The following is a 15,399-nucleotide window of genomic DNA, read 5'->3' on the forward strand; positions in this document are numbered from 1 at the left end:
TTTGAGTGGTGAAAGGTCAAGGTCAAGGTCATCCTTCAAGGTCAAATATATGGGTCAAAATTGCTCATGTAATGTCACTTCTGCAATATTAAAGCTAGCAATTTTATATTTGAAATGCATGTGTATCTCATGGAGCTGAACATTTTGAGTGGTGAAGGGTCAAGGTCAAGGTCATCCTACAAGGTCAAACGTCATATAGGGGGACATTGTGTTTCACAAACGCATCTTGTTTAAGATTTTATTCTTGAGAACAAAGTTAAAACTTAAGTTTTTTGATAAAAAATGTATACTTTTAGTAACATTTAATAAAATATTAATGTATACTTTAAGTAACATTTTAATAAAAAATAGCAAATACCAATGAACATAAATGTTATACATTGTCATCTTTGAGATTATTATTTAATAAAGCTTACTCAGTTTAAAAGGCCTGTCTGTGAAGAGTTTGAAATAGTTCTGTATTACACAGATTTTCAAGTTTTTTCGCATTTTATATCCTTCTGTGTAAGTTTTTATCCCACCTGATAGGTCGGAGGAGGATATGGGAATCGCGATCGTCCGTCCGTCTGTGTGTCCGTCCCGTTTTTGTCCGGATCATAACTATGCCATTTATCACTAATCAAATTTCACTCATCTTGCTACAAAGGCTCCCTACTATAAGACGATGTGTCTCGCCATCAATTAAGATTGCTACCCTCAAGATCAATGTCACACTTATAGGTCAAATTTCCATATATGACAATATGATAGTGTTTCTAGTCCAGAGCATAACTTCGTCATTTATCAAGAAAATTTCTTTTAACTTGGCAAAAGTGATCCCCATCATAAGACGATATGTCGCGCTTTACAAACCAGGGTCCCTACCTCCAAGGTCAAGGTCACTCTTATAGGTCAAATATCTATTTATGACAATATGATACAGTTTTGAGTGTCCGAAGCATAACTTTGTCATTTATCAAGCAAATTTTAATTAACTTAGCTCAAATGTTCCCCATTATTTGATGATGAGTTGCACATAACAACCATGTCCCTTTCTTCAAGGTCAAGGTCACACTAATAGGTCAAATGTCTATATATGACTATACGATACAATGTTTTGTGTCCGAAACATAACATCTTCATTTATCAAGCAAATTTCATTTTACTTGGCACAAATGTTCTCCATCATTTGCCTATGTGTCGCGCTTAACACCCAGGTTCCTACCTCCAAAGTCAAGGTCACACTTATAGGTCAAATGTCCATATATGACAATATGATAGTGTTTCGTGTCCGGAGCATAACTTCGTCATTTATCAAGCGAATTTCATTTAGCTTGACACAAATGTCCCCCATAATTAAACGATGTGTCACGCTCAACACCCTGGTCATTACCTCCAAGATCAAGGTCACACTTATGGGTCAAATGTCTATATATGACACTATGATACATTTTTTTGTGTCCAAAGCATAACTTTGTCATTTATTAAGCGAATTTTAATTAACTTGGCACATATGTTATCCATCATTTGACGATGAGTAACGTTTAACACCTAGGTCCCTACCTCCAAGGTCAAGGTCACACTTATAGGTCAAATTTCAATATGACAATATGATACAAGGTTTTGTGTCCTTAGCTTAACTTCGTCATTTATCAAGCAAATTTTATTTAACTTGGCACAAATGTTTCCCACCGTTAGATTATATGTTGATTTTAACACCCATGTCCCTACCTCCAAGATCAAGGTCACTGTTATAGGTCAAATGTCCATATATGATTATATGGTACAATGTTTCGTGTCTGGAGCATAACTTTGTCATTTATTAAGCGCATTTCATTTAACTTGGTGATAATGTTCCCCATCATTAGACGATGTGTCGCGTTAAAAACCCAGGTACCTACCTATAATGTAAAGGGCACACGTATAGGTCAAATCTCCATATATGACACAGTTTCATGTCTCATTTGTGTCTGGAGCATAACTTCGTCATCTTTCAAGTGAATTTCATTTAACTCGGCACAAATGTTAATCATCATTGTCCAGTGTGTCATGCTGAACAGCCAGGTCCCTACCCCCAAGGTCAAGGCCACACTAAGACTTATAGGTTAAATCTCTATTTATGGTACAATGTTTCATGTCCTGTCTGCGTACGTAGCACAATTTTGTCCGCGGAGTTCTTGTTTTTTTGTTGTTTTTTCTTATTTTCTTAACTTTTTGATAACATTGATTTCACATTGATTGCTATGCTGTGATATGACAAAAAGTCTGTCTTATTTTAAATAAATAATTTCTAAAATAAACAGTGTCATAATTAATTTTATTTGCCCTTGCTTGACTTAATCATGTTAATGTGTTTTAGCTTTACTTTTCGACGCATGTTGAGTTATTGTTATCAGACCAGTGTAGTTGAGGACATCAGTCTTGTTTAAATGTATGACTGGTGTCCATTTTTCAACAACAATCAAAGGTTTTCACCTCTAACTTTGAGCACTTGCAGCCAGTTGTGTAAACTTTGATAAAAGTTATCATTGGTTATCTTTTTCAATATCTCTGGTTTTTGGATAATTTAATTTGGATTCCAATTGTATAAAAAGATTAACGAGACCATGACATGCTTTTGATATTGTTGTTTTTTAAACCAATTTGGACAAATTTAAGCAGCGGGCAAAGATAACCGGCGGATAAGATATCCAAGTTTTATACAATGGGCTGTTGTTAACTATCAAAAGGAGAACACAAACTTGCAAGACAGATAATCCAAAAAATATTTTGGCAGAATTATGCCCCATGTTTAACGTATATTTGTTCACTTAGATTTTCATTTTATAATAATAATCTAGCACTGCCCTGAGAAAGGTCGAGTGCGTGAATGTCGAACGGTTCTTGTTTAAATATCATCTTGATTACCATCAAACAAATTCAACTAATACAGCAACCTCTGACTTACCTTTGCACTTTCACATACTCGGTGTAGTTGTTCCTTAACACATAGTTAGTTGTACATAACTCTTGATGTATTTATCCATATATACTGGTGTGTTTGAGGTATGTTACTCAAAGGTCAAGGTCACATGTAGACTACTGCATAATGAAAATTAGTTTGGATATGAAACACTCTTATTGTATGGCATATCACTGCTATTCTCACCCCACATTGGCGGAACAAGGCAAGACGAGAAGTGCGTAATGACAACCCCTGCATTCAATGTAACACGAGAAAATGACACCTGACAGCCCTCTGCCATGACTGCAAGACACAATGATATCAAAGTTGACAGTCGTAATGAGTCAGTTTCTCTCGTTTATCTTTAGTCATTACAGAACCGTCTCAAGGCGCACCTTGTGTTGCCTTGTTCATACCGTATGCCCCCCAAATAATATAACTATTTGACAGTATAAGGGCGATTGCCACACATGGCCAGAACAGAAGCATTCCACCGTTCATATGAAATTTGGAAGTGTTACAAAAACAGTGCAGTGATCCAGAAATTATATTTCCAGACACTATACCCTTCGTGTAACACTACTTCCCCCGTGACGGTATTGATTCCATATACACCGTAACCGGCTTTTTTTTAATTTTAGGGTGTTCATAACAAATAAAAGTAACATTTTGGCCACATATTAAAATGATATTTGAAAGCGAAACTGACAAAATGTGTATTGTTTTATTGACACACAATCATACATGGCAATGACAGCGTGTACAAAGCCAACAGCTTGTTTAAAACTAGTACTTGCTCTTCTTTCAGACACAACTAGATCAATTAATTGACATTTTGTCAACCAATGCACAAGTTAGCCAGCTTGTAAGAAAGTATCATAAAGTAATGCCATTTGCACATCACGGACAATAGAATTTTATGTATCGCGGTCACCATAAACCCGAACTGGAATGCCATTAATTTCCCTAATGCAGTCTAAATAAAAGCAAGATATGTACATCGGCGTTTTGTTAGAATCACAACATTTTTGCCACAACACTCTACGGGAAAATCCATCCACAGCTCAATAAATTGACAAACCGCATGGCTTCAATTTGTCCCAGCCATCTAAATGGATTGCAAAATTGGGACCATTGTTTATATAAATTCTCCGTCTTAACCTTCCCGCCTGCCTTTATGCAACATCTTGTGGATCAATGAGTCCTAAAATTAGACGAACCATCTCAAATGTAGCTGCAAGTCCATGATTAATCAGGAGTCTTTGACGCATTTGCCGGTAACCAGCATTTTCACCGGGAACTGATAACTCAAGCAATATTCCTTGAATACTTTCTTCGAGACTGTGCTAACTTTGGCCTCTAGTCAGGCGGTAACGTCTCAAGACTCGGAAAATTGATCGTTCGCTTGTTATTTTTCCATGTCGTATGGCCATAACTTCAGGTATTTCACGTTTAGACTACCCTCTCTGACGATACAAAACAATAAGCTGTGATGATGACATACCCTCAAGATCGGCGTCCTGAATATCGTATGCGGGCATGATCTGGAATTACCATAAAGAAAATTAGAGATCTATTATTCAAACAAAAAATCCAAAGGTCTAACAAGTGGCTTTCCAAAGGGGGACATTGGTACTGTACCGTTTTCGACCTTTGGACTCTAAATGTGACATTTACACTGTATAGACTGTTGCATTAATGAATACAGAAAAATCGCACATCCATTTCTCACCCAGTAATTTCCGTTATTGTGTCTGAAAATTAATATGTTATTACAGCTACATGTATTTTCGTCAACAAAGATGCATTTACATTAAAAATATCAATCAATAAAAGGAAACTTACTACTTGCTATACGTGTGTGAAGTTAGCCTATTTAGCCTATTTAGCCTATTTAACCTATTTAGTACATAGGTTGAAACAAACATCCTATTTAGCCTATTTAGCCAATTTAACAGTCTCTTCAGCCTTTTTAGCCTATTTTAGCCTATTTAGCCTATTTAGTACATAGGTTGAAACAAACATCCTATTTAGCCTATTTAGCCAATTTAACAGCCTCTTCAGCCTTTTTAGCCTATTTAAGCCTATTTAGCCTATTTAGTAAATAGGTTGAAACAAACATCCTATTTAGCCAATTTAACAGCCTCTTCAGCCTTTTTAGCCTATTTTAGCCTATTTAGCCTATTTAGTAAATAGGTTGAAACATACATCCTATTTAGCCTATTTAACAGCATTTTCAGCCTATTTAGTATATTGGTTGAAACATACATCCTATTTAGCCTATTTAGCCTATTTAACAGCATTTTCAGCCTATTTAGTAAATAGGTTGAAACATACATTCTATTTAGCCTATTTAGCCTATTTAGTACATAGGTTGAAACAAACATCCTATTTAGCCTATTTAGCCAATTTAACAGCCTCTTCAGCCTTTTAAGCCTATTTAGTACATAGGTTGAAACATACATCCTATTTAGCCTATTTAGTACATAGGTTGAATCCTATTTAGCCTATTCAGCCAATTTAACAGCCTCTTCAGCCTTTTTAGCCTATTTAGTAAATAGGTTGAAACATACATCCTATTTAGCCTATTTAACAGCCTTTTAAACCTATATAGTGTATAGGTTGAAACATACATCCTATTTAGCCTATTTAGCCTTTTTAACAGCCTTTTCAGTCTATTTAGCCTATTTAGTACATAGGTTGAAACATACATCCTATTTAGCCTATTTAGTACATAGGTTGAATCCTATTTAGCCTATTCAGCCAATTTAACAGCCTCTTCAGCCTTTTTAGCCTATTTAGTAAATAGGTTGAAACATACATCCTATTTAGCCTATTTAACAGCATTTTCAGCCTATTTAGCCTATTTAGTATATTGGTTGAAACATACATCCTATTTAGCCTATTTAGCCTATTTAACAGCCTTTTCAGCCTATTTAGTACATAGGTTGAAACATACATCCTATTTAGCCTATTTAGTACATAGGTTGAAACAAACATCATATTTAGCCTATTTAGCCAATTTAACAGCCTATTCAGCCTTTTTAGACTATTTAGCCTATTAAGTAAATAGGTTGAAACATACATCCTATTTAGCCTATTTAACAGCAATTTTTTTTCAGCCTATTTAGCCTCTTTAGTATATACGTTGAAACATACATCCTATTTAGCCTATTTAGCCTATTTAACAGCCTTTTCAGCCTATTAAGCCTATTTAGTACATAGGTTGAAACATACATCCTATTTAGCCTATTAAGCCTATTTAGTCTATTTAGTACATAGGTTGAAACAAACATCCTGTTTAGCCTATTTAGCCAATTTAACAGCCTCTTCAGCCTTTTTAGCCTATTTAGTAAATAGTTTGAAACATACATCCTATTAAGCCTATTTAGCCTATATAACAGCATTTTCAGCCTATTTAGTATATAGGTTGAAACATACATTCTATTTAGCCTATTTAACAGCCTTTTCAGCCTATTTAGTACATAGGTTGAAACATACATCCTATTTAGCCTATTAAGCCTATTTAGTCTATTTAGTACATAGGTTGAAATAAACATCCTATTTAGCCTATTTAGCCAATTTAACAGCCTCTTCAGCCTTTTTAGCCTATTTAGTAAATAATTTGAAACATACTTCCTATTTAGCCTATTTAACAGCATTTTCAGCCTATTTAGTATATAGGTTGAAACGTACATCCTATTTAGCCTATTTAACAGCCTTTTCAGCCTATTTAGTACATAGGTTGAAACATACATCCTATTATCCTATTTAACAGCATTTTCAGCCTATTTAGCCTATTAAGTACATAGTTAACAGCATTTTCATCCTATTTAGCCTTTTTAACAGCATTGTAATTCTATTTAGCCTATTTAGTACATACGTTGAAACATACATCCTATTTAGCCTATTTAGCATATTAAACAGACTATTTAGAAAGTTTAGTACATAGGTTGAAACATACATTGTATTTAGCCTATTTAGCCTATATAACAGCCTTTTCAGCCTATTTAGCACATGCCTATTTAGCCTATTTAACATCCTTTTCAGCCTATTTAGCATATTTAGAACATAGGTTGAAACAAACATCCTATTTAGCCTATTTAGCTAATTTAATAGCCTCTTCAGCCTTTTTAGCCTATTTAGTAAATAGGTTGAAACATACATCCTATTTAGCCTCTTTTACAGCATTTTCAGCCTATTTAGCCTATTTAGTACATTAGTTGAAACATACATCCTATTTAGCCTATTAAATCAATTTAACAGCCTTTGCAGCCTTTTTAGCCTATTTAGTAAAAAGGTTGAAACATACATCCTAATTGGCCAATTTAGCCTATTTATTAGCATTTTCAGCCTATTTAGCCTATTTGAAACATACATCCTATTTAGCCTATTTAATAGCCTTTTCAGCCTATTTAGCCTATCAAGAAAGTAAGTACAAAGGTTAAAAAATACATTTTATTTAGCCTTTTTTTAGCAATTTTAGTAAATACGTAGACACAAACATCCTATTTAACAGCCTATTTAGCAAGTTAAGTACATACGTAGACACATACATCCTATGTAGCCTATTTAACAGCCTATTTAGCAAATTTAGTAAATAAGTAGACTCATATTTCCTTTTTAACAGACTTTTCAGCAAGATTAGTACATACGTAGACACATACATCGTATAAAGCCTATTTAGCCTTAAAAGAGCATGTTTAGCAAGTAAACTACTTACGTAGACACATTCATCCTATTAAGCCTATTTAACAGCCTTTTAAGCCTATTTAGAAAGTTGAGTACAAAGGTTAAAAATACATCCTTTTTGGCCTATTTAACAGTCTATTTAGCATGTTAAGTACATATTATGTAGATATACATCCTTTTTAGCCTATTTATCCTATTTAACATCATATTTAAGCCCATTTAGACTATTTAACAGCCTTTTCAGCCCATTTAGAAAGTTTAGTACAAAGTTAAAACATACACCCTATTAAGCCTATTTAACAGCCTATTTAGCCTATTTAGCAAGTTTAGTACATAGGTAGACATAAAAATCCTATTAAGCCAATTTTACAGCCTATTTAGAAAATATGTAGACACATAAATCCTAATTAACTCATACATCCTACTTAGCAAATTCAGTCTATTTAACAGCCAATTCAGAAAGCTTATTACATATGTAGACGCGTACATTTAATTTAGCCCATTTAACAGGTTATTGAGCCTTTTTAGCAAGTTTAGTACATACGTAGACATATTTATCTTTTTTAGCCTATTTAACAGCCTATTTAGCCTTTTCAGCAAGTAAAGTACATACGTAGACACATGCATCCTTTTTAGTCATTAAACAGCCTTTTTATCATATTTAGCAAAGTTAGTACATAAGTATACACATAAATTCTATTAAGCCTATTTAGCAAGTTTAGAACATACTTGAAAGTAGACTCATACATTCTTATTAGAATATTTAGCCTATTTAACAGCCAATTTAGCAAGCTTAGTAGATACGTAGACGCACACATCCTATTTAGCCCATTTAACAGGCTATTTAGCGTATTTAGCAAGTTTCATACAAACGTAGACACATACATCCTATTTAATAGCGTATTTAGCTTATTTAGCATGTTTTGTACATATATATACACATTCATCATATTTAGCATTTTTTGCCTATTGAACAGCCTATTTAGCTTCTTAAGCAAGTTAAGTACATATGTTAAAACATATATCAAATTGAGCCTATTTAGCTTATTTAACAGCCTTCTCAGGCTTATTATCCTATTTATTAAGTTAGGTACATAGTTTCATACATACATCCCATTTAGGCTATTTATTAGCCTTTTTTAGCCGTTTAGCCTACTAGTATTTAGCAAGTTAAGTACAATGGTGAATGCAGGCATCATATTAAGTATATTTAATGACCTTTTCAAGCTTTTTAGATTATAGCAAGTTTAGTACAAAGGCTTTCTCATACAGCATTAGTAGCCTATATATTAATCGTTATTGAGCATATTTAGTAAGTTCAGTTAATATATTAAAACATACATCGCATCTGGCTTATTTAACATCCATTTCAGCCTATTTACCACGCGTAGTACATAGGTTGAAACATACAACCTATCTAGCCTATTAAACAGTCTTTCTTTTTATTTATCATGTTTAGTATATAGGTTCAAACAAACATCCTAGTTAGCCTATTTAAATGCTTATTTATAAATCTGTTCTGCTTATTTAGAAAGTTTAGTGCATATGTTGAAAAATACATCATAAAAAGTCTATTTAGCCTATTTTAAAGCCTTTTCAGCCCATTTAGCAAGTGTGGTACATAAGTGCAAACATACAACTTCTTAAGGCTATTTACACAGCTTTTAAACCTATTTAGCAAGTTTAAAGTATGGTTATTACATACTGGGCACGTGTTTTTCCCAGTGTACACCAGTCCCCCACACACACCATCCACGCCACAAACAGATGGAGACTAAATCAAAATTAAATGTCATCTTTGCAAAAATTTAAAAATCTTCAATTAAAACTTAAGTACATAGGAATTGACACTGTATAACAACATTTGTCCAAACATTAACAATCTAGTAAGTTTATTATTTAGGAGTATGGACACAATATTTGTACTTACACTATGCGACTACAGGTGGGGAAAGTCTTTGAATACGCGCATGTGAATGAAACGAAGTCAATACAAAAAGTTAAGTTTTGTAGTAACACTTGTGCGTTTTTAATGTATTATTGATTGTTATTCACGTAAAATAATATGGTAGTTGCAGCTAGAATATCAGCAGAAGTTGTAGCAATAAATGCGATTATGGTGATAGTGTAATATTATAGTTGATTGTGGTGTTCTTGGTGTTCATGCTGTTTAAAGTTTTTTATTTAAATGTTTGTTATTGCTTTTCGCGTGTTTGGGTATATAATACAATTGTTGATGTTGATGTATTTAAAAACAACATCAAAACCATATGATGAAAACAATAAAAATATGTACGGGAAGGATACACAAAAAACAAATTCCATATGCTTGACAATTGTATACACCTTTTAATTGAACTTATTTAACTTAGATACTAATTATAAGTCATCATTATACATTTTTACTTTCACAACATCACATATATATATTTAACAAAATAGCACATATATATTACTCGACATCAAAGATCAATTTAAACGTAAACACTGAATAGATGTGTATGGCTTTTCAATAATTATCTACCTGAGTAATATATGTACTTATTTGTTAAGTACCAAACATTATTTTTGAGCAGAAGGATACACAAAAATCAAATTCCATATGCTTGACAATTGTATACACCTTTTAATTGAACTTAATTTTACTTAGATACTAATTAATAGTCATCATTATATATTTCACGTTCACAGCATCACATACATATATTTAACAAAACAGCTGATATGTATTACACAAAATCAAATATTTTTTTAAACGTAAAACTGACAAGATTTGTACGGCTTTTCAATAATTATCTATCTGAGTAATGCACTTATTTGTTAAGTACCAAACATTGTTTTTGAGCAGAAATTATTTAAAAAATTCATTCAAATAGTAAACAAGAGCTGTGTTTGTGAAACACAATGCCCCCTACTGCGCCCGTTTGAAGCCATATATCTGACCCCTGACCTTGAAGAATGACCTCAATCTTTCACCACTCAAAATGCCAAATGTCAAGTTGCTCTCTTGAATACTACAAAAGTTATGACCAAGGTAAAAGTTTTGGGACAGACACACACATACAAAAACAGACAGACAGACAGGCCAAAAACCAACATACCCCCGATCATTCGATCCGGGTGCATACAAATTATCCCTGTTGCCAACAATGTTTTTCAATTACTACCAAATAATAAAGGTCTCACAACAGAAGGTTGCATCACATGTCACTAGATGTTGTGGCATGCATAGTCTTTCTTATCCGTATTTGATGTCGGTCTTGTTTTTTTTATATTAATGTCACACTTGATTTATTGTTAAATACTAGATTAATGAAAACTATTATACACACACCTGGTTGTAATGTTAATAAATGTATATCAGAACAAACAGAACTCAAAATAATTATAATTTAATACAAACGACACAAATATTAATAATCACAATGATGAGCAAAAATTGCACATGCATTTAGATATAACAATAAACATAAAACATGTGTTGTCAAAAGGCAAAAATTGTTAACAACACTTACGCTTTGATAGTATAATGTACAGTTTCTCTCATTCAACTACACTATCAACTGCAAAGACAAATTTGTTAATTTAATAAATAACCAAGAGGGCCATGATGGCCCTGAATCGCTCACCTGACTAACCTTGCTTCATGAACTTCAATTTTATTAGACCCATATACAATCCCAAGCCAAATTTCATTTATTAATACATTCTGACAAAATTTCATTAAGATGTGATGACAACTGTGACCTCTTTCATCTACACAAGGTTAGACTAGATTTGGCCAGGTGACCTAATTTTTGACCCCAGATGACCCATATACAATCCAAAATCAGATATTATCAAGATAAACATTCTGACCATATTTCATTAAGATCATATGAAAACTATGACCTCTATTGTTTTCACAAAGTTTTTCTATGATTTGACTTACTTAGTGACCTTGTTTTTGACCCCAGATGACCCTAATACAATCCCAACCCAGATTTCATAAAGATTAATATTCTGGCCAAATTTCATAAAGATTGCATGAAAACTGTGACCTCTATTGTCTACACAAGGTTTTTCTATTCTTTGACCTAGTGACCTAGTTTTTGACCCCAGATGACCCAAATACAATCCCAACCCAGATTTCATCAAGATAAACATTCTGACCAAATTACATAAAGATTGGATGAAAACTGTGACTTCTACTGTCTACACAAACAAAATGTTGACGGACACACGCAAGCACATACGGATGCCGGACATCACACGGTCACATAAGCTCACCATGTCACTTTGTGACAGGTGAGCTAAAAACAAGACTATTGCCGGCAATATATGTCCCCTACCAGCTCCACCATTGTCAGATTATATATTTATATGTTTGTTGCCGTAGCAACTCAATTTTTTGACGTAGGAACAAAATGAAATGTCCATATTGCCATCTATCCATGTTTTAAGTTTCATGAAAAAGTATGAAGAACAAGTTATTGCAGGATCCAGAAAACTGTGACCGACAGACAGACGCATAGAGCGCAAACCATAATTTCCCTCGAGTGAAACCGGTAGGGGACAATAATTCTATGATACTGTAAATACAAACTCCAAATGGTCTTTTTTGTTGTCTGTAAAGTGATGCATTATGTTTTTGTAATAAATGATAACCCGAGATTTAAAAATAACTAGACTTTGTCAGAGATAATATGTTTTGCAAGATGCGTGAAGAACTGATATTTTGCAAGTTAATGAATATTTATAATTTAAATTATTTCTCACAAGGCTTTTTTTTATAAAACAAGTCACATTAAATTATGACATTTACAGATAAAATGTAGCACGTGATTTTTGTTTCTTATAACAATACCACATTGATAGGCTACTGATAGCGCCTTATTAAAGACTTCCTATTTAAAACAAAAAAGTATAAAGGCAAAAACTATAAAATTATAAACAACACAGAAATTAATATAGGGGTCATCTGCCAGTCATTATCAATCTACCTATGAAGTTTCATGATTCTAGGCATAAGCGTTCTTGAGTTATCATCCGGAAACCATTTTACTATTTCGGGTCAACGTGACCTTGACCTTTGACCTAGTGACCTGAAAATATATAGGGGTCATCTGCGAGTCCTGATCAATCTACCTATCAAGTTTCATGATTCTAGGCATAAGCGTTCTTGAGTTATCATCCGTAAACCATTTTACTATTTCGGGTCACCGTGACCTTGACCTTTGACCTAGTGACCTCAAAATCAATAGGGGTCATCTGCGAGTCATGATCAATGTTCCTATGAAGTTTCATGATCCTAGGCCCAAGCGTTCTTGAGTTATCATCCGGAAACCACCTGGTGGACCGACCGACCGACCGACATGAGCAAAGCAATATACCCCCTCTTCTTCGAAGGGGGGCATAAAAATACTTTCTTTTGCAACAAAAGAAAGTATTAAGGCAAACACTACACAATTATATACAAAACCAAAAGTAATAGAAACCATGCAAAATATAAATTATAAGGGCCTTGTTCCAAACTATCTATCCGAAATAAAACAATAGACAGTCATAAGGCTTAACCTTTTACAATAAAATATCTATTTACTCTCTCTCCTGTTAACGCCTTATTAAATACTTCCTTTTTGGAATGAAATAAGAATTAATGCGGACACTGTGTAATTATATATAACATTTAAAAAGTTAATTTAGCCACTTGTTCTGAACAATCTGTTGGAAACAATACAATCGATTTTTATCGATTGATACGGTCATCATGCAACAATTTGGAAAGTATAAGCTATTATACTTGAACAATAGAAATATACATTTATGTTCCTCATTTGGTAAACCAGCATTGAGTCTCTGTTTAAATACACCATTATTTCAAGAGCAATCAAATATGTTTTTGGTAATCTAAAAAAAAAATCAAAGCAATTTATTGATTCAAAACTAATTATTTGATTATCTTTATCACTGAAACATCATCAGGTGTATAGAACACATAACATACATATTAAACAATTAAAACATCTATATTAAAGCAAAGCTGACTAGACATTTATGACCTTGCACCAATAATCTGTGCTAATAATATATGCACTTATTTAAAAAAATAAAAATAAAATCTGCTGGTATTTCTTAAGCTTCTCCCGTCAGTTATCACAATGGTGTAAGTGTGTACCCAATTATTATAATATATGCCTCCAAATAAGATTGGAATATAACATGCAATCAGAGAAGAGAATACTCCTACCATGCTCTGTCTTTTATATCTGGGTTTAAGCCAGTCTTGGTGTTTTAAATGTGACCCAATTAAAAATATTAGAAACACCATTCATATTATAAACAGATAAAGTTCTTATGAAAATAGAAATGAAATAGAACTAACATATTTGCATATGAAATTACGTAGATTAATCCAACAAAATTATTAACAATCATGCACATATATTTAAAAAGAAACAAGAAAAACAATACTGTCAAAACACTCATCATCAATCACGTTAAATAAGTTAATATATGTTAAAATCCTTTATATATTATCATATTAAAGTGACGACAATCCCAACAGTTGGACCTTGACTCATTGACTTTGATGGAAGCCATGAGGTACTTTCACACAACACACTCATGGGTGAGCTTATGTGTAAAGCTATACAAACATCTTAAAATGTTACATTTCTACCCAAGTTAAGTTTAACACAGACAGAATGACTAGACATAGTACGTCCTATATAACTCCCCCATCCACCAACTTAAAGGAGGCTAGTTTGTCAGATAATGAGTAATGCCAGATAAAAACAAGAGGGCTGAAAGTCCCAAAGTCGCTCATCTGAGATAAAAGGAAATGACCTTTTATGTGAAGCCCAAGAAAAGCAAGATATTATAAAAACAAATGTTTTAAACAAGTTTCATGAAGAATGAACAACACATGGCCCCCTGGATATTAGGCCTGAATATTTTTTTTGACAGAAATCATTGGTACAAAAATTGACAAAGTTTCATGAAGATCCGACAATAAATGTGGCTTCTACAGTGCTGACAAGGCAAATATTTATGACACACAAGGGAAGACAGACAATTGAAAAAATGTCATCACAAAAGTTCACCATGAGCAATAAATTTTAAAGATTGTCACCATGTTTGAAGATGATATTATTCAAACAAATAGAGTAAAAAAATGAAGATATGATAACAACATTTGTACAGAGCAAGTGTCATTCAGATTTAACTGACAATGTGACTAAACGTTTTAACAATGTTTCACAATAAGAAACTGAAGACATAAAAAAACTACCACCCCCCTGAGAGCCTTGTTTTTTAACAAACATGAACTATTTTCAGACTCACCTTGCAATTATATTTCCAATTAAAAAATCAATAAATCCATTTTAAAACAATTTTTTTTTATAATCACACAAACAAATTCAGACCTCATCAATAAACTGTGTGCCTCAAAAATTATATCTTCTCTTATCTATGGTGCCACACATCAAAGGAATAGCACAACAAGGTATCAAGTTTCTGATCTTATAATAAAACATCAATGTTCACTCAGAGATGTGTATTGATTTGTGCTAAGGCAGCTGATAAGGGAATGTTGGAGTAATTAAGAGTGCACTCCTGATTGGAATTCAAACAATCATAGCTATTAACAGTTTTTTCACCTTTAAGTTATTTTCTGCGAAATAAATATTACTACATTAAACTTCGAGAATATTTAACTTGAGTGTAAACAAGGTTTTACTAAAGCCATATGAGGAAAAAATGGCCGACCCCCTGGTGGCCATGCTTTTCAACCAACCAAA

The sequence above is a fragment of the Dreissena polymorpha genome, chromosome 4 (genome assembly GCF_020536995.1).
Source record: "Dreissena polymorpha isolate Duluth1 chromosome 4, UMN_Dpol_1.0, whole genome shotgun sequence".
NCBI lineage: Eukaryota > Metazoa > Mollusca > Bivalvia > Myida > Dreissenidae > Dreissena > Dreissena polymorpha.